Raw genomic sequence first — 20,462 nt, 5'->3', positions numbered from 1 at the left:
TAAAGCCTAGAGGATAGACAGAACCAGGACCTTGCATGGTCCACGGACTCAAGCCTTTGGGGAAACTAGACACTCTGAAAATAAAGCCTAGAGGCTAGACAAAACCAAGACCTTGCAAGGTCCTCGAACTCAAGCCTATGGGGAAACTAGACACTCTGAAAATAAAGCCAAGAGGTTAGAAAGAACCAAGTTCTTGCATGGTCCTCAGAATCAAGCCTATGGCGAAACTAGACTTTCTAAAAAAAAGGCTAAGTGCTAGACCGAACCAAGGCCTTGCATGGTCCTCGGGCTCAAGTCTTTGGGGAAACTAGACACTCTGAAAACAAATGCTAAGTGCTGGACAGAACCAAGCCCTTGCATGGTCCTCAGACTCAAGCCTGTGGAGAAACTGGACACTCTGAAAATAAAGCCTAGAGGCTAGACAGAACCAAGGCCTTGCGTGGTCCTCGGACTCAATTCTATGGGGAAACGAGACACTCTGAAAATAAAGCCTAGAGGCTAGACAGAACCAAGGCCTTGCATGATCCTCGGACTCAAGCCTATGGGGAAAATAGACCCTCTGAAAATAAAGCCTAGAGGCTAGACAGAACCAAGGTCTTGCATGGTCCTCGGACTCAAGCCTGTGGGGAAACTAGACATTCTAAAAAAAGAGGCTAAGTGCTAGACAGAACCAAGGCCTTGCATCGTCCTCGGACTCAAGTCTATGGGAAAACTAGACACTCTGAAAACAAATGCTAAGTGCTAGACAGAACCAACTCCTTGCATGGTCCTCGGACTCAAGCCTATGGGGAAACTGGACACTCTGAAAATAAAGCCTAGAGGCTAGACAGAACCAAGGCCTTACATGGTCCTCGGACTCAAGCCTACGGGGAAACTAGACACTCTGAAAACAAAGGCTAAATGCTAGACAGAACCAATGCTTTGCATAGTCCTCGGACTCAAGCCTATGGGAAACTAGACATTCTGAAAATAAAGCCTTGAGGCTAGACAGAACCAAAACCTTGCATGGTCCTCGGACTCAAACCTATGGGGAAACTAGACACTCCGAAAATAAAGCCTAGAGGCTAGACAGAACCAAGGCCTTGCATGGTCCCCGGACTCAAGCCTTTGGGGAAATTAGACACTCTGAAAATAAAGCCTAGGGGCTAGACAAAACCAAGACCTCGCATGGTCCTCGAACTCTAGCCTATGGGGAAACTAGACACTCTGAAAATAAAGCATAGAGACTAGACAGAACCAAGGCCTTGCATGGTCCTCGGACTCAAGCCTATGGGGAAACTAGACCCTTTGAAAATAAAGCCTAGAGTCTAGACAGAACCAAGGTCTTGCATGGTCCTCGGACTCAAGCCTATGGGGAAACTAGACATTCTAAAAAAAAAAGGCTAATTGCTAGACAGAACCAAGGCCTTGCATGGTCCTCGGACTCAAGTCTATGGGAAAACTAGACACTCTGAAAACAAATGCTAAGTGCTAGACAGAACCAACTCCTTGCATGGTCCTCGGACTCAAGCCTATGGGGAAACTGGACACTCTGAAAATAAAGCCAAGGGGCTAGACAGAACCAAGACCTTGCATGGTCCTCGGACTCAAGCCTATGGGGAAACTAGACACTCTGAAAATAAAGCCTAGAGGCTAGACAGAACCAAGACCTTGCATGGTCCACGGACTCAAGCCTTTGGGGAAACTAGACACTCTGAAAATAAAGCCTAGAGGCTTGACAAAACCAAGACCTTGCAAGGTCCTCGAACTCAAGCCTATGGGGAAACTAGACACTCTGAAAATAAAGCTAAGAGGTTACAAAGAACCAAGTTCTTGCATGGTCCTCAGAATCAAGCCTATGGCGAAACTAGACATTCTAAAAAAAAGGCTAAGTGCTAGACCAAACCAAGGCCTTGCATGGTCCTCGGGCTCAAGTCTTTGGGGAAACTAGACACTCTGAAAACAAATGCTAAGTGCTGGACAGAACCAAGCCCTTGCATGGTCCTCAGACTCAAGCCTATGGGGAAACTGGACACTCTGAAAATAAAGCCTAGAGGCTAGACAGAACCAAGGACTTGCATGGTCCTCGGACTCAAGTCTATGGGGAAACTAGACACTCTGAAAATAAAGCCTAGAGGCTAGCCAGAACCAAGGCCATGCATGGTCCTCGGACTCAAGCCTATGGGGAAACTAGACCCTCTGAAAATAAAGCCTAGAGGCTAGACTGAACCAAGGTCTTGCATGGTCCTCGGACTCAAGCCTATGGGGAAACCAGACATTCTAAAAAAAAAGGTTAAGTGCTAGACAGAACCAAGGCCTTGCATCGTCCTCGGACTCAAGTCTACGGGAAAACTAGACACTCTGAAAACAAATGCTAAGTGCTAGACAGAACCAACTCCTTGCATGGTCCTCGGACTCAAGCCTATGGGGAAACTGGACACTCTAAAAATAAAACCTAGAGGCCAGACAGAACCAAGGCCTTACATGGTCCTCGGACTCAAGCCTATGGGGAAACTAGACACTCTGAAAACAAAGGCTAGAGGCTAGACAGAACCAAGGCCTTGCATGGTCCTCGGACTCAAGCCTATGGGGAAACTAGACCCTTTGAAAATAAAGCCTAGAGTCTAGACAGAACCAAGGTCTTGCATGGTCCTCGGACTCAAGCCTATGGGGAAACTAGACATTCTAAAAAAAAGGCTAAGTGCTAGACAGAACCAAGGCCTTGCATAGTCCTCGGGCTCAAGTCTTTGGGGAAACTAGACACTCTGAAAACAAATGCTAAGTGCTAGACAGAACCAAGCCCTTACATGCTCCTCAGACTCAAGCTTATGGGGAAACTGGTCACTCTGAAAATAAAGCCTAGAGGCTAGACAGAACCAAGGCCTTGCATGGTCCTCGGACTCAAGTCTATGGGGAAACTAGACACTCTGAAAACAAATGCTAAGTGCTAGACAGAACCAACTCCTTGCATGGTCCTCGGACTCAAGCCTATGGGGAAACTGGACACTCTGAAAATAAAGCCTAGAGGCTAGACAGAACCAAGGCCTTACATGGTCCTCGGACTCAAGCCTACGGGGAAACTAGACACTCTGAAAACAAAGGCTAAATGCTAGACAGAACCAATGCTTTGCATAGTCCTCGGACTCAAGCCTATGGGAAACTAGACATTCTGAAAATAAAGCCTTGAGGCTAGACAGAACCAAAACCTTGCATGGTCCTCGGACTCAAACCTATGGGGAAACTAGACACTCCGAAAATAAAGCCTAGAGGATAGACAGAACCAAGGCCTTGCATGGTCCCCGGACTCAAGCCTATGGGGAAATTAGACACTCTGAAAATAAAGCCAAGAGGCTAGACAAAACCAAGACCTTCCATGGTCCTCGAACTCTAGCCTATGGGGAAACTAGACACTCTGAAAATAAAGCATAGAGACTAGACAGAACCAAGGCCTTGCATGGTCCTCGGACTCAAGCCTATGGGGAAACTAGACCCTTTGAAAATAAAGCCTAGAGTCTAGACAGAACCAAGGTCTTGCATGGTCCTCGGACTCAAGCCTATGGGGAAACTAGACATTCTAAAAAAAAAAGGCTAATTGCTAGACAGAACCAAGGCCTTGCATGGTCCTCGGACTCAAGTCTATGGGAAAACTAGACACTCTTAAAACAAATGCTAAGTGCTAGACAGAACCAACTCCTTGCATGGTCCTCGGACTCAAGCCTATGGGGAAACTGGACACTCTGAAAATAAAGCCTAGAGGCTAGACAGAACCAAGGACTTGCATGGTCCTCGGACTCAAGCCTATGGCGAAACTAGACATTCTAAAAAAAAGGCTAAGTGCTAGACCAAACCAAGGCCTTGCATGGTCCTCGGGCTCAAGTCTTTGGGGAAACTAGACACTCTGAAAACAAATGCTAAGTGCTGGACAGAACCAAGCCCTTGCATGGTCCTCAGACTCAAGCCTATGGGGAAACTGGACACTCTGAAAATAAAGCCTAGAGGCTAGACAGAACCAAGGACTTGCATGGTCCTCGGACTCAAGTTTATGGGGAAACTAGACACTCTGAAAATAAAGCCTAGAGGCTAGACAGAACCAAGGCCATGCATGGTCCTCGGACTCAAGCCTATGGGGAAACTAGACCCTCTGAAAATAAAGCCTAGAGGCTAGACTGAACCAAGGTCTTGCATGGTCCTCGGACTCAAGCCTATGGGGAAACTAGACATTCTAAAAAAAAAGGTTAAGTGCTAGACAGAACCAAGGCCTTGCATCGTCCTCGGACTCAAGTCTACGGGAAAACTAGACACTCTGAAAAGAAATGCTAAGTGCTAGACAGAACCAACTCCTTGCATGGTCCTCGGACTCAAGCCTATGGGGAAACTGGACACTCTAAAAATAAAACCTAGAGGCTAGACAGAACCAAGGCCTTACATGGTCCTCGGACTAAAGCCTATGGGGAAACTAGACACTCTGAAAACAAAGGCTAGAGGCTAGACAGAACCAAGGCCTTGCATGGTCCTCGGACTCAAGCCTATGGGGAAACTAGACCCTTTGAAAATAGAGCCTAGAGTCTAGACAGAACCAAGGTCTTACATGGTCCTCGGACTCAAGCCTATGGGGAAACTAGACATTCTAAAAAAAAGGCTAAGTGCTAGACAGAACCAAGGCCTTGCATGGTCCTCGGGCTCAAGTCTTTGGGGAAACTAGACACTCTGAAAACAAATGCTAAGTGCTAGACAGAACCAAGCCCTTACATGCTCCTCAGACTCAAGCTTATGGGGAAACTGGTCACTCTGAAAATAAAGCCTAGAGGCAAGACAGAACCAAGTCCTTCCATGGTCCTCGGACTCAAGTCTATGGGGAAACTAGACACTCTGAAAACAAATGCTAAGTGCTAGACAGAACCAACTCCTTGCATGGTCCTCGGACTCAAGCCTATGGGGAAACTGGACACTCTGAAAATAATGCCTAGAGGCTAGACAGAACCAAGACCTTGCATGGTCCTCGGACTCAAGCCTATGGGGAAACTAGACACTCTGAAAATAAAGCCTAGAGGATAGACAGAACCAGGACTTGCATGGTCCACGGACTCAATCCTTTGGGGAAACTAGACACTCTGAAAATAAAGCCTAGAGGCTAGACAAAACCAAGACCTTGCAAGGTCCTCGAACTCAAGCCTATGGGGAAACTAGACACTCTGAAAATAAAGCCAAGAGGTTAGAAAGAACCAAGGTCTTGCATGGTCCTCAGAATCAAGACTATGGGAAAACTAGAGATTCTAAAAAAAAGGCTAAGTGCTAGACCGAACCAAGGCCTTGCATGGTCCTCGGGCTCAAGTCTTTGGGGAAACTAGACACTCTGAAAACAAATGCTAAGTGCTGGACAGAACCAAGCCCTTGCATGGTCCTCAGACTCAATTCTATGGGGAAACGAGACACTCTAAAAATAAAGCCTAGAGGCTAGACAGAACCAAGTCCTTGCATGGTCCTCGGACTCAAGTCTATGGGAAAACTAGACACTCTGAAAACAAATGCTAAGTGCTAGACAGAACCAATTCCTTGCATGGTCCTCGGACTCAAGCCTATGGGAAAACTGGACACTCTGAAAATAAATCCTAGAGGCTAGACAGAACCAGGCCTTGCATGGTCCTCGGACTCAATTCTATGGGGAAACGAGACACTCTAAAACTAAAGCCTAGAGGCTAGACAGAACCAAGGCCTTGCATGGTCCTCGGACTCAAGCCTATGAGGAAAATAGACCCTCTGAAAATAAAGCCTAGAGGCTAGACAGAACCAAGGTCTTGCATGGTCCTCGGACTCAAGCCTGTGGGGAAACTAGATATTCTAAAAAAAAAGGCTAAGTGCTAGACAGAACCAAGGCCTTGCATCGTCCTCGGACTCAAGTCTATGGGAAAACTAGACACTCTGAAAACAAATGCTAAGTGCTAGACAGAACCAACTCCTTGCATGGTCCTCGGACTCAAGCCTATGGGGAAACTGGACACTCTGAAAATAAAGCCTAGAGGCTAGACAGAACCAAGGCCTTGCATGGTCCTCGGACTCAAGCCTATGGGGAAACTAGACACTCTGAAAACAAAGGCTAAATGCTAGACAGAACCAAGGCTTTGCATAGTCCTCGGACTCAAGCCTATGGGAAACTAGACACTCTGAAAATAAAGCCTAGAGGCTAGACAGAACAAAAACCTTGCATGGTCCTCGGACTCAAACCTATGGGGAAACTGGACACTCCGAAAATAAAGCCTAGAGGCTACACAGAACCAAGGCCTTGCATGGTCCCCGTACTCAAGCCTGTGGGGAAACTAGACACTTTGAAAATAAAGCCTAGAGGCTAGACAAAACCAAGACCTTGCATGGTCCTCGAACTCAAGCCTATGGGGAAACTAGACACTCTGAAAATAAAGCCTAGAGGCTAGACAGAACCAAGGCCTTGCATGGTCCTCGGACTCAAGCCTGTGGGGAAACTAGATATTCTAAAAAAAAAGGCTAAGTGCTAGACAGAACCAAGGCCTTGCATCGTCCTCGGACTCAAGTCTATGGGAAAACTAGACACTCTGAAAACAAATGCTAAGTGCTAGACAGAACCAACTCCTTGCATGGTCCTCGGACTCAAGCCTATGGGGAAACTGGACACTCTGAAAATAAAGCCTAGAGGCTAGACAGAACCAAGGCCTTGCATGGTCCTCGGACTCAAGCCTATGGGGAAACTAGACACTCTGAAAACAAAGGCTAAATGCTAGACAGAACCAAGGCTTTGCATAGTCCTCGGACTCAATCCTATGGGAGACTAGACACTCTGAAAATAAAGCCTAGAGGCTAGAAAGAACAAAAACCTTGCATGGTCCTCGGACTCAAACCTATGGGGAAACTGGACACTCCGAAAATAAAGCCTAGAGGCTACACAGAACCAAGGCCTTGCATGGTCCCCGTACTCAAGCCTGTGGGGAAACTAGACACTTTGAAAATAAAGCCTAGAGGCTAGACAAAACCAAGACCTTGCATGGTCCTCGAACTCAAGCCTATGGGGAAACTAGACACTCTGAAAATAAAGCCTAGAGGCTACACAGAACCAAGGCCTTGCATGGTCCCCGTACTCAGGCCTGTGGGGAAACTAGACAATCTGAAAATAAAGCCTAGAGGCTAGACAAAACCAAGACCTTGCTTGGTCCTCGAACTCAAACCTATGGTGAAACTAGACACTCTGAAAATAAAGCGTAGAGGCTGGACAGAACCAAGGCCTTGCATGGTCCTCGTACTCAAGCCTATGGGGAAACTAGACCCTCTGAAAATAAAGCCTAGAGGCTAGACAGAACCAAGGTCTTGCATGGTCCTCAAACTCAAGCCTGATGGGAAACTAGACATTCTAAAAAAAAAGGCTAATTGCTAGACAGAACCAAGGCCTTGCATGGTCCTCGGACTCAAGTCTATGGGAAAACTAGACACTCTGAAAACAAATGCTAAGTGCTAGACAGAACCAACTCCTTGCATGGTCCTCGGACTCAAGCCTATGGGGAAACTGGACACTCTGAAAATAAAGCCTAAAGGCTAGACAGAACCAAGACCTTGCATGGTCCTCGGACTCAAGCCTATGGGGAAACTAGACACTCTGAAAATAAAGCCTAGAGGCTAGACAGAACCAAGGGCTTGCATGGTCCTCGAACTCAAGCCTATGGGGAAACTAAACACTCTGAAAATAAAGCCCAGAGGCTAGACAGAACGAAGACCTTGCATGGTCCACGGACTCAAGCCTTTGGGGAAACTAGACACTCTGAAAATAAAGCCTAGAGGCTAGACAAAACCAAGACCTTGCAAGGCCCTCGAACTCAAGCCTATGGGGAAACTAGACACTCTAAAAATAAAGCCAAGAGGTTAGAAAGAACCAAGGTCTTGCATGGTCCTCAGAATCAAGCCTATGGGGAAACTAGACATTCTAAAAAAAAGGCTAAGTGCTAGACCGAACCAAGGCCTTGCATGGTCCTCGGGCTCAAATCTTTGGGGAAACTAGACACTCTGAAAACAAATGCTAAGTGCTGGATAGAACCAAGCCCTTTCATGGTCCTCAGACTCAAGCCTATGGCGAAACTGGACACTCTGAAAATAAACCCTAGAGGCTAGACAGAATCAAGGCCTTGCATGGTCCTCGGACTCAAGTCTATGGGGAAACTAGACACTCTGAAAATAAATCCTAGAGGCTAGACAGAACCAAGGCCTTGCTTGGTCCTCGGACTCAAGCCTATGTGGAAACTAGACCCTCTGAAAATAAAGCCTAGAGGCTAGACTGAACCAAGGTCTTGCATGGTCCTCGGACTCAAGCCTATGGGGAAACTAGACATTCTAAAAAAAATGGCTAAGTGCTAGACAGAACCAAGGCCTTGCATCGTCCTCGGACTCAAGTCTATGGGAAAACTAGACACTCTGAAAACAAATGCTAAGTGCTAAACAGAACCAACTCCTTGCATGGTCCTCGGACTCAAGCCTATGGGGAAACTGGACACTCTGAAAATAAAGCCTAGAGGATAGACAGAACCAGGACTTGCATGGTCCACGGACTCAATCCTTTGGGGAAACTAGACACTCTGAAAATAAAGCCTAGAGGCTAGACAAAACCAAGACCTTGCAAGGTCCTCGAACTCAAGCCTATGGGGAAACTAGACACTCTGAAAATAAAGCCAAGAGGTTAGAAAGAACCAAGGTCTTGCATGGTCCTCAGAATCAAGACTATGGGAAAACTAGACATTCTAAAAAAAAGGCTAAGTGCTAGACCGAACCAAGGCCTTGCATGGTCCTCGGGCTCAAGTCTTTGGGGAAACTAGACACTCTGAAAACAAATGCTAAGTGCTGGACAGAACCAAGCCCTTGCATGGTCCTCAGACTCAATTCTATGGGGAAACGAGACACTCTAAAAATAAAGCCGAGAGGCTAGACAGAACCAAGGCCTTGCATGGTCATCGGACTCAAGTCTATGGGAAAACTAGACACTCTGAAAACAAATGCTAAGTGCTAGACAGAACCAATTCCTTGCATGGTCCTCGGACTCAAGCCTATGGGAAAACTGGACACTCTGAAAATAAATCCTAGAGGCTAGACAGAACCAGGCCTTGCATGGTCCTCGGACTCAATTCTATGGGGAAACGAGACACTCTAAAACTAAAGCCTAGAGGCTAGACAGAACCAAGGCCTTGCATGGTCCTCGGACTCAAGCCTATGAGGAAAATAGACCCTCTGAAAATAAAGCCTAGAGGCTAGACAGAACCAAGGTCTTGCATGGTCCTCGGACTCAAGCCTGTGGGGAAACTAGATATTCTAAAAAAAAAGGCTAAGTGCTAGACAGAACCAAGGCCTTGCATCGTCCTCGGACTCAAGTCTATGGGAAAACTAGACACTCTGAAAACAAATGCTAAGTGCTAGACAAAACCAACTCCTTGCATGGTCCTCGGACTCAAGCCTATGGGGAAACTGGACACTCTGAAAATAAAGCCTAGAGGCTAGACAGAACCAAGGCCTTGCATGGTCCTCGGACTCAAGCCTATGGGGAAACTAGACACTCTGAAAACAAAGGCTAAATGCTAGACAGAACCAAGGCTTTGCATAGTCCTCGGACTCAAGCCTATGGGAGACTAGACACTCTGAAAATAAAGCCTAGAGGCTAGAAAGATCAAAAACCTTGCATGGTCCTCGGACTCAAACCTATGGGGAAACTGGACACTCCGAAAATAAAGCCTAGAGGCTACACAGAACCAAGGCCTTGCATGGTCCCCGTACTCAAGCCTGTGGGGAAACTAGACACTTTGAAAATAAAGCCTAGAGGCTAGACAAAACCAAGACCTTGCATGGTCCTCGAACTCAAGCCTATGGGGAAACTAGACACTCTGAAAATAAAGCCTAGAGGCTACACAGAACCAAGGCCTTGCATGGTCCCCGTACTCAGGCCTGTGGGGAAACTAGACAATCTGAAAATAAAGCCTAGAGGCTAGACAAAACCAAGACCTTGCTTGGTCCTCGAACTCAAACCTATGGTGAAACTAGACACTCTGAAAATAAAGCCTAGAGGCTGGACAGAACCAAGGCCTTGCATGGTCCTCGTACTCAAGCCTATGGGGAAACTAGACCCTCTGAAAATAAAGCCTAGAGGCTAGACAGAACCAAGGTCTTGCATGGTCCTCAAACTCAAGCCTGATGGGAAACTAGACATTCTAAAAAAAAAGGCTAATTGCTAGACAGAACCAAGGCCTTGCATGGTCCTCGGACTCAAGTCTATGGGAAAACTAGACACTCTGAAAACAAATGCTAAGTGCTAGACAGAACCAACTCCTTGCATGGTCCTCGGACTCAAGCCTATGGGGAAACTGGACACTCTGAAAATAAAGCCTAGAGGCTAGACAGAACCAAGACCTTGCATGGTCCTCGGACTCAAGCCTATGGGGAAACTAGACACTCTGAAAATAAAGCCTAGAGGCTAGACAGAACCAAGGGCTTGCATGGTCCTCGAACTCAAGCCTATGGGGAAACTAAACACTCTGAAAATAAAGCCCAGAGGCTAGACAGAACGAAGACCTTGCATGGTCCACGGACTCAAGCCTTTGGGGAAACTAGACACTCTGAAAATAAAGCCTAGAGGCTAGACAAAACCAAGACCTTGCAAGGTCCTCGAACTCAAGCCTATGGGGAAACTAGACACTCTAAAAATAAAGCCAAGAGGTTAGAAAGAACCAAGGTCTTGCATGGTCCTCAGAATCAAGCCTATGGGGAAACTAGACATTCTAAAAAAAAGGCTAAGTGCTAGACCGAACCAAGGCCTTGCATGGTCCTCGGGCTCAAATCTTTGGGGAAACTAGACACTCTGAAAACAAATGCTAAGTGCTGGACAGAACCAAGCCCTTTCATGGTCCTCAGACTCAAGCCTATGGCGAAACTGGACACTCTGAAAATAAACCCTAGAGGCTAGACAGAACCAAGGCCTTGCATGGTCCTCGGACTCAAGTCTATGGGGAAACTAGACACTCTGAAAATAAATCCTAGAGGCTAGACAGAACCAAGGCCTTGCTTGGTCCTCGGACTCAAGCCTATGTGGAAACTAGACCCTCTGAAAATAAAGCCTAGAGGCTACACTGAACCAAGGTCTTGCATGGTCCTCGGACTCAAGCCTATGGGGAAACTAGACATTCTAAAAAAAATGGCTAAGTGCTAGACAGAACCAAGGCCTTGCATCGTCCTCGGACTCAAGTCTATGGGAAAACTAGACACTCTGAAAACAAATGCTAAGTGCTAAACAGAACCAACTCCTTGCATGGTCCTCGGACTCAAGCCTATGGGGAAACTGGACACTCTGAAAATAAAGCCTAGAGGATAGACAGAACCAGGACTTGCATGGTCCACGGACTCAATCCTTTGGGGAAACTAGACACTCTGAAAATAAAGCCTAGAGGCTAGACAAAACCAAGACCTTGCAAGGTCCTCGAACTCAAGCCTATGGGGAAACTAGACACTCTGAAAATAAAGCCAAGAGGTTAGAAAGAACCAAGGTCTTGCATGGTCCTCAGAATCAAGACTATGGGAAAACTAGACATTCTAAAAAAAAGGCTAAGTGCTAGACCGAACCAAGGCCTTGCATGGTCCTCGGGCTCAAGTCTTTGGGGAAACTAGACACTCTGAAAACAAATGCTAAGTGCTGGACAGAACCAAGCCCTTGCATGGTCCTCAGACTCAATTCTATGGGGAAACGAGACACTCTAAAAATAAAGCCTAGAGGCTAGACAGAACCAAGGCCTTGCATGGTCCTCGGACTCAAGTCTATGGGAAAACTAGACACTCTGAAAACAAATGCTAAGTGCTAGACAGAACCAATTCCTTGCATGGTCCTCGGACTCAAGCCTATGGGAAAACTGGACACTCTGAAAATAAATCCTAGAGGCTAGACAGAACCAGGCCTTGCATGGTCCTCGGACTCAATTCTATGGGGAAACGAGACACTCTAAAACTAAAGCCTAGAGGCTAGACAGAACCAAGGCCTTGCATGGTCCTCGGACTCAAGCCTATGAGGAAAATAGACCCTCTGAAAATAAAGCCTAAAGGCTAGACAGAACCAAGGTCTTGCATGGTCCTCGGACTCAAGCCTGTGGGGAAACTAGATATTCTAAAAAAAAAGGCTAAGTGCTAGACAGAACCAAGGCCTTGCATCGTCCTCGGACTCAAGTCTATGGGAAAACTAGACACTCTGAAAACAAATGCTAAGTGCTAGACAGAACCAACTCCTTGCATGGTCCTCGGACTCAAGCCTATGGGGAAACTGGACACTCTGAAAATAAAGCCTAGAGGCTAGACAGAACCAAGGCCTTGCATGGTCCTCGGACTCAAGCCTATGGGGAAACTAGACACACTGAAAACAAAGGCTAAATGCTAGACAGAACCAAGGCTTTGCATAGTCCTCGGACTCAAGCCTATGGGAAACTAGACACTCTGAAAATAAAGCCTAGAGGCTAGAAAGAACAAAAACCTTGCATGGTCCTCGGACTCAAACCTATGGGGAAACTGGACACTCCGAAAATAAAGCCTAGAGGCTACACAGAACCAAGGCCTTGCATGGTCCCCGTACTCAAGCCTGTGGGGAAACTAGACACTCTGAAAATAAAGCCTAGAGGCTAGACAAAACCAAGACCTTGCATGGTCCTCGAACTCAAGCCTATGGGGAAACTAGACACTCTGAAAATAAAGCCTAGAGGCTAGACAGAACCAAGGCCTTGCATGGTCCTCGGACTCAAGCCTATGGGGAAACTAGATATTCTAAAAAAAAAGGCTAAGTGCTAGACAGAACCAAGGCCTTGCATGGTCCTCGGACTCAAGTCTATGGGAAAACTAGACACTCTGAAAACAAATGCTAAGTGCTAGACAGAACCAACTCCTTGCATGGTCCTCGGACTCAAGCCTATGGGGAAACTGGACACTCTGAAAATAAAGCCTAGAGGCTAGACAGAACCAAGGCCTTGCATGGTCCTCGGACTCAAGCCTATGGGGAAACTAGACACTCTGAAAACAAAGGCTAAATGCTAGACAGAACCAAGGCTTTGCATAGTCCTCGGACTCAAGCCTATGGGAAACTAGACACTCTGAAAATAAAGCCTAGAGGCTAGACAGAACAAAAACCTTGCATGGTCCTCGGACTCAAACCTATGGGGAAACTGGACACTCCGAAAATAAAGCCTAGAGGCTACACAGAACCAAGGCCTTGCATGGTCCCCGTACTCAAGCCTGTGGGGAAACTAGACACTTTGAAAATAAAGCCTAGAGGCTAGACAAAACCAAGACCTTGCATGGTCCTCGAACTCAAGCCTATGGGGAAACTAGACACTCTGAAAATAAAGCCTAGAGGCTACACAGAACCAAGGCCTTGCATGGTCCCCGTACTCAGGCCTGTGGGGAAACTAGACAATCTGAAAATAAAGCCTAGAGGCTAGACAAAACCAAGACCTTGCTTGGTCCTCGAACTCAAACCTATGGTGAAACTAGACACTCTGAAAATAAAGCGTAGAGGCTGGACAGAACCAAGGCCGTGCATGGTCCTCGTACTCAAGCCTATGGGGAAACTAGACCCTCTGAAAATAAAGCCTAGAGGCTAGACAGAACCAAGGTCTTGCATGGTCCTCAAACTCAAGCCTGATGGGAAACTAGACATTCTAAAAAAAAAGGCTAATTGCTAGACAGAACCAAGGCCTTGCATGGTCCTCGGACTCAAGTCTATGGGAAAACTAGACACTCTGAAAACAAATGCTAAGTGCTAGACAGAACCAACTCCTTGCATGGTCCTCGGACTCAAGCCTATGGGGAAACTGGACACTCTGAAAATAAAGCCTAAAGGCTAGACAGAACCAAGACCTTGCATGGTCCTCGGACTCAAGCCTATGGGGAAACTAGACACTCTGAAAATAAAGCCTAGAGGCTAGACAGAACCAAGGGCTTGCATGGTCCTCGAACTCAAGCCTATGGGGAAACTAGACACTCTGAAAATAAAGCCCAGAGGCTAGACAGAACGAAGACCTTGCATGGTCCACGGACTCAAGCCTTTGGGGAAACTAGACACTCTGAAAATAAAGCCTAGAGGCTAGACAAAACCAAGACCTTGCAAGGTCCTCGAACTCAAGCCTATGGGGAAACTAGACACTCTAAAAATAAAGCCAAGAGGTTAGAAAGAACCAAGGTCTTGCATGGTCCTCAGAATCAAGCCTATGGGGAAACTAGACATTCTAAAAAAAAGGCTAAGTGCTAGACCGAACCAAGGCCTTGCATGGTCCTCGGGCTCAAATCTTTGGGGAAACTAGACACTCTGAAAACAAATGCTAAGTGCTGGACAGAACCAAGCCCTTTCATGGTCCTCAGACTCAAGCCTATGGCGAAACTGGACACTCTGAAAATAAACCCTAGAGGCTAGACAGAACCAAGGCCTTGCATGGTCCTCGGACTCAAGTCTATGGGGAAACTAGACACTCTGAAAATAAATCCTAGAGGCTAGACAGAACCAAGGCCTTGCTTGGTCCTCGGACTCAAGCCTATGTGGAAACTAGACCCTCTGAAAATAAAGCCTAGAGGCTAGACTGAACCAAGGTCTTGCATGGTCCTCGGACTCAAGCCTATGGGGAAACTAGACATTCTAAAAAAAATGGCTAAGTGCTAGACAGAACCAAGGCCTTGCATCGTCCTCGGACTCAAGTCTATGGGAAAACTAGACACTCTGAAAACAAATGCTAAGTGCTAAACAGAACCAACTCCTTGCATGGTCCTCGGACTCAAGCCTATGGGGAAACTGGACACTCTGAAAATAAAGCCTAGAGGCTAGACAAAACCAAGGCCCTACATGGTCCTCGGACTCAAGCCTATGGGGAAACTAGACACTCTGAAAACAAAGGCTAAATGCTAGACAGAACCAAGGCTTTGCATAGTCCTCGGACTCAAGCCTATGGGAAACTAGACATTCTGAAAATAAAGCCTTGAGGCTAGACAGAACCAAAACCTTGCATGGTCCTCGGACTCAAACCTATGGGGAAACTAGACACTCCGAAAATAAAGCCTAGAGGCTAGACAGAACCAAGGCCTTGCATGGTCCTCGGACTCAAGCCTATGGGGAAATTAGACACTCTGAAAATAAAGCCTAGACGCTAGACAAAACCAAGACCTTGCATGGTCCTCGAACTCTAGCCTATGGGGAAACTAGACACTCTGAAAATAAAGCATAGAGACTAGACAGAACCAAGGCCTTGCATGGACCTCGGACTCAAGCCTATGGGGAAACTAGACCCTTTGAAAATAAAGCCTAGAGTCTAGACAGAACCAAGGTCTTGCATGGTCCTCGGACTCAAGACTATGGGGAAACTAGACATTCTAAAAAAAAGGCTAAGTGCTAGACAGAACCAAGGCCTTGCATGGTCCTCGGGGTCAAGTCTTTGGGGAAACTAGACACTCTGAAAACAAATGCTAAGTGCTAGACAGAACCAAGCCCTTACATGCTCCTCAGACTCAAGCTTATGGGGAAACTGGTCACTCTGAAAATAAAACCTAGAGGCTAGGCAGAACCAAGGCCTTCCATGGTCCTCGGACTCAAGTCTATGGGGAAACAAGACACTCTAAAAATAAAGCCTAGAGGCTAGACAAAACCAAGACCTTGCATGGTCCTCGAACTCAAGCCTATGGGGAAACTAGACACTCTGAAAATAAAGCCTAGAGGCTGGACAGAACCAAGGCCTTGCACGGTCCTCGTACTCAAGCCTATGGGGAAACTAGGCCCTCTGAAAATAAAGCCTAGAGGCTAGACAGAACCAAGGTCTTGCATGGTCCTCGGACTCAAGCCTATGGGGAAACTAGACATTCTAAAAAAAAGGCTAATTGCTAGACAGAACCAAGGCCTTGCATGGTCCTCGGACACAAGTCTATGGGAAAACTAGACACTCTGAAAACAAATGCTGAGTGCTGGACAGAACCAACTCCTTGCATGCTCCTCGGACTCAAGCCTATGGGGAAACTGGACACTCTGAAAATAATGCCTAGAGGCTAGACAGAACCAAGACCTTGCATGGTCCTCGGACTCAAGCCTATGGGGAAACTAGACACTCTGAAAATAAAGCCTAGAGGCTAGACAGAACCAAGACCTTGCATGGTCCACGGACTCAAGCCTTTGGGGAAACTAGACACTCTGAAAATAAAGCCTAGATTCTAAACAAAACCAAGACCTTGCAAGGTCCTCGAACTCAAGCCTATGGGGAAACTAGACACTCTAAAAATAAAGCCAAGAGATTAGAAAGAACCAAGGTCTTGCATGGTGCTCAGAATCAAGCAAATGGGGAAACTAGACATTCTAAATTAAGGCTAAGTGCTAGACCGAACCAAGGCCTTGCATGGTCCTCGGGCTTAAGTCTTTGGGGAAACTAGACACTCTGAAAACAAATGCTAAGTGCTGGACAGAACCAAGCCCTTGCATGGTCCTCAGACTCAAGCCTGTGGGGAAATTGGACACTCTGAAAAAAAAGCCTAGAGGCTAGACAGAACCAAGGCCTTGCATGGTCCTCGGACTCAAGTCTATGGGGAAACTAGACACTCTGAAAATAAAGCCTAGAGGCTAGACAGAACCAAGGCCTTGCATGGTCCTCGGACTCAAGCTTATGGGGAAAATAGACCCTCTGAAAATAAAGCCTAGAGGCTAGAGAGAACCAAGGTCTTGCATGGTCCTCGGACTCAAGCCTATGGGGAAACTAGACATTCTAAAAAAAAAGGCTAAGTGCTAGAAAGAACCATGGCCTTGCATCGTCCTCGGACTCAAGTCTATGGGAAAACTAGACACTCTGAAAACAAATGCTAAGTGCTAGACAGAACCAACTCCTTGCATGGTCCTCGGACTCAAGCCTATGGGGAAACTGGACACTCTGAAAATAAAGCCTAGAGGCTAGACAGAACCAAGGCCTTGCATGGTACTCGGACTCAAGCCTATGGGGAAACTAGACACTCTGAAAACAAAGGCTAAATGCTAGACAGAACCAAGGCTTTGCATAGTCCTCGGACTCAAGCCTATGGGAAACTAGACACTCTGAAAATAAAGCCTAGAGGCTAGACAGAACAAAAACCTTGCATGGTCCTCGGACTCAAACCTATGGGGAAACTGGACACTCCGAAAATAAAGCCTAGAGGCTACACAGAACCAAGGCCTTACATGGTCCCCGTACTCAAGCCTGTGGGGAAACTAGACACTCTGAAAATAAAGCCTAGAGGCTAGACAAAACCAAAACCTTGCATGGTCCTCAAACTCAAGCCTATGGGGAAACTAGAAACCCTGAAAATAAAGCCTAGCGGCTAAACTAAACCAATGCCTTGCATGGTCCTCGGACTCAAGCCAATGGGGAAACTAGACACTCTGAAAACAAAGGCTAAGTGCAAGACAGAACCAAGGCCTTGCATGATCCTCGAACTCAAGCCTATGGGAAACTAGACACTCTGAAAATAAAACCTAGAGGCTGGACAGAACCAAGACCTTGCATGGTCCTCGGACTCAATCCTATGGGGAAACTAGACACTCTGAAAATAAAGCCTAGAGGCTAGACAGAACCAAGGGCTTGCATGGTCCTCGAACTCAAGCCTATGGGGAAACTAGACACTCTGAAAATAAAGCATAGAGGGTAGACAGAACCAAGGCCTCGCATGGTCCTCGGACTAAAGCCTATGGGGAAACTAGACCCTTTGAAAATAAAGCCTAGAGGCTAGACAGAACCAATGTCTTGCATGGTCCTCGGACTCAAGCCTATAGGGAAACTAGACATTCTAAAAAAAAGGCTAAGTGCTAGACAGAACCAAGGCCTTGCATGGTCCTCGGGCTCAAGTCTTTGGGGAAACTACACACTCTGAAAACTAATGCTAAGTGCTAGACAGAACCAAGCCCTTACATGGTCCTCAGACTCAAGCTTATGGGGAAACTGGTCACTCTGAAAATAAAGCCTAGAGGCTAGACAGAACCAAGGCCTTGCATGGTCCTCGGACTCAAGTCTATGGGGAAACAAGACACTCTAAAAATAAAGCCTAAAGTCTAGACAAAACCAAGACCTTGCATGGTCCTCGAACTCAAGCCTATGGGGAAACTAGACACTCTGAAAATAAAGCCTAGAGGCTAGACAGAACCAAGGCCTTGCATGGTCCTCGGACTCAAGCCTATGGGGAAACTAGACACTCTGAAAATAAAGCCTAGAGGCTAGACAGAACCAAGGCCTTGCATGGTCCTCGGACTCAAGTCGATGGGGAAACTAGACACTCTAAAAATAAAGCCTATAGGCTAGACAAAACCAAGACCTTGCATGGTCCTCGAACTCAAGCCTATGGGGAAACTAGACACTCTGAAAATAAAGCCTAGAGGCTAGACAGAACCAACGTCTTGCATGGTCCTCGGACTCAAGCCTTTGGGGAAACTAGACATTCTAAAAAAAAAGGCTAAGTGCTAGACAGAACCAAGGCCTTGCATGGTCCTCGGACTCAAGTCTATGGGAAAACTAGACACTCTGAAAACAAATGCTAAGTGCTAGACAGAACCATCTCCTCGCATGGTCCTCGGACTCAAGCCTATGGGGAAACTGGACACTCTGAAAATAAAGCCTAGAGGCTAGACAGAACAAAGGCCTTGCATGGTCCTCGGACTCAAGCCTATGGGGAAACTAGACACTCTGAAAACGAAGGCTTAATGCTAGACAGAACCAAGGGTTTGTATAGTCCTCGGACTCAAGCCTATGGGAAACTAGACACTCTGAAAATAAAGCCTAAAGGCTAGACAGAACCAAAACCTTGCATGGTCCTCGGACTCAAACCTATGTGGAAACTAGACACTCTGAAAATAAAGCCTACAAGCTAGACAGAACCTAGGCCTTGCGTGGTCCTCGGACTCAAGTTTATGGGGAAACTAGACACTCTAAAAATAAAGCCTAGCGGCTAGACAGAACCAATGCCTTGCATGGTCTTCGAATTCAAGCTATGGGGAAACTAGACACTCTGAAAACAAAGGCTAAGTGCTAGGCAGAACCAAGGCCTTGCATGGTCCTCAGACTCAAGCCTGTGGGGAAACTAGACACTCTGAAAATAAAGCCTAGAGGCTAGACAGAACCAAGGCCTTGCATGGTCCTCGGACTCAAGCCTATGGGGAAACTAGAAACTCTGAAAATAAAACCAAGAGGCTAGACAGAACCAAGGCCTTGCGTGGTCCTCGAACTCAAGCCTATGGGGAAACTAGACACTCTGAAAACAAAAGCTAAGTATTAGACAGAACCAAGGCCTTGCATGGTCCTCGGACTCAAGCCTATGGAAAACTAGACACTCTGAAAATAAAGCCTAGAGGCTAGACAGAACCAAGACCTTGCATGGTCCTCGGACTCAAGCCTATGGGGAAACTAGACACTCTGAAAATAAAGCCTAGAGGCTGGACAGAACCAAGGCCTTGCATGGTCCTCGTACTCAAGCCTATGGGGAAACTAGACCCTCTGAAAATAAAGCCTAGAGGCTAGACAGAACCAAGGTCTTGCATGGTCCTCGGACTCAAGCCTATGGGGAAACTAGACATTCTAAAAAAAAAGGCTAATTGCTAGACAGAACCAAGGCCTTGCATGGTCCTCGGACACAAGTCTATGGGAAAACTAGACACTCTGAAAACAAATGCTAAGTGCTGGACAGAACCAACTCCTTGCATGCTCCTCGGACTCAAGCCTATGGGGAAACTGGACACTCTGAAAATAATGCCTAGAGGCTAGACAGAACCAAGACCTTGCATGGTCCTCGGACTCAAGCCTATGGGGAAACTAGACATTCTAAAAAAAAAGGCTAATTGCTAGACAGAACCAAGGCCTTGCATGGTCCTCGGACACAAGTCTATGGGAAAACTAGACACTCTGAAAACAAATGCTAAGTGCTGGACAGAACCAACTCCTTGCATGCTCGTCGGACTCAAGCCTATGGGGAAACTGGACACTCTGAAAATAATGCCTAGAGGCTAGACAGAACCAAGGTCTTGCATGGTCCTCGGACTCAAGCCTATGGGGAAACTAGACATTCTAAAAAAAAAGGCTAATTGCTAGACAGAACCAAGGCCTTGCATGGTCCTCGGACACAAGTCTATGGGAAAACTAGACACTCTGAAAACAAATGCTAAGTGCTGGACAGAACCAACTCCTTGCATGCTCCTCGGACTCAAGCCTATGGGGAAACTGGACACTCTGAAAATAATGCCTAGAGGCTAGACAGAACCAAGACCTTGCATGGTCCACGGACTCAAGCCTATGGGGAAACTAGACACTCTGAAAATAAAGCCTAGAGGCTAGACAGAACCAAGACCTTGCATGGTCCACGGACTCAAGCCTTTGGGGAAACTAGACACTCTGAAAATAAAGCCTAGATTCTAAACTTAACCAAGACCTTGCAAGGTCCTCGAACTCAAGCCTATGGGGAAACTAGACACTCTACAAATA

Source organism: Quercus robur, chromosome 1 (assembly GCF_932294415.1).
Source record: "Quercus robur chromosome 1, dhQueRobu3.1, whole genome shotgun sequence".
Classification (NCBI taxonomy): domain Eukaryota; kingdom Viridiplantae; phylum Streptophyta; class Magnoliopsida; order Fagales; family Fagaceae; genus Quercus; species Quercus robur.
Note: the sequence above shows the minus strand (reverse complement) of the source record.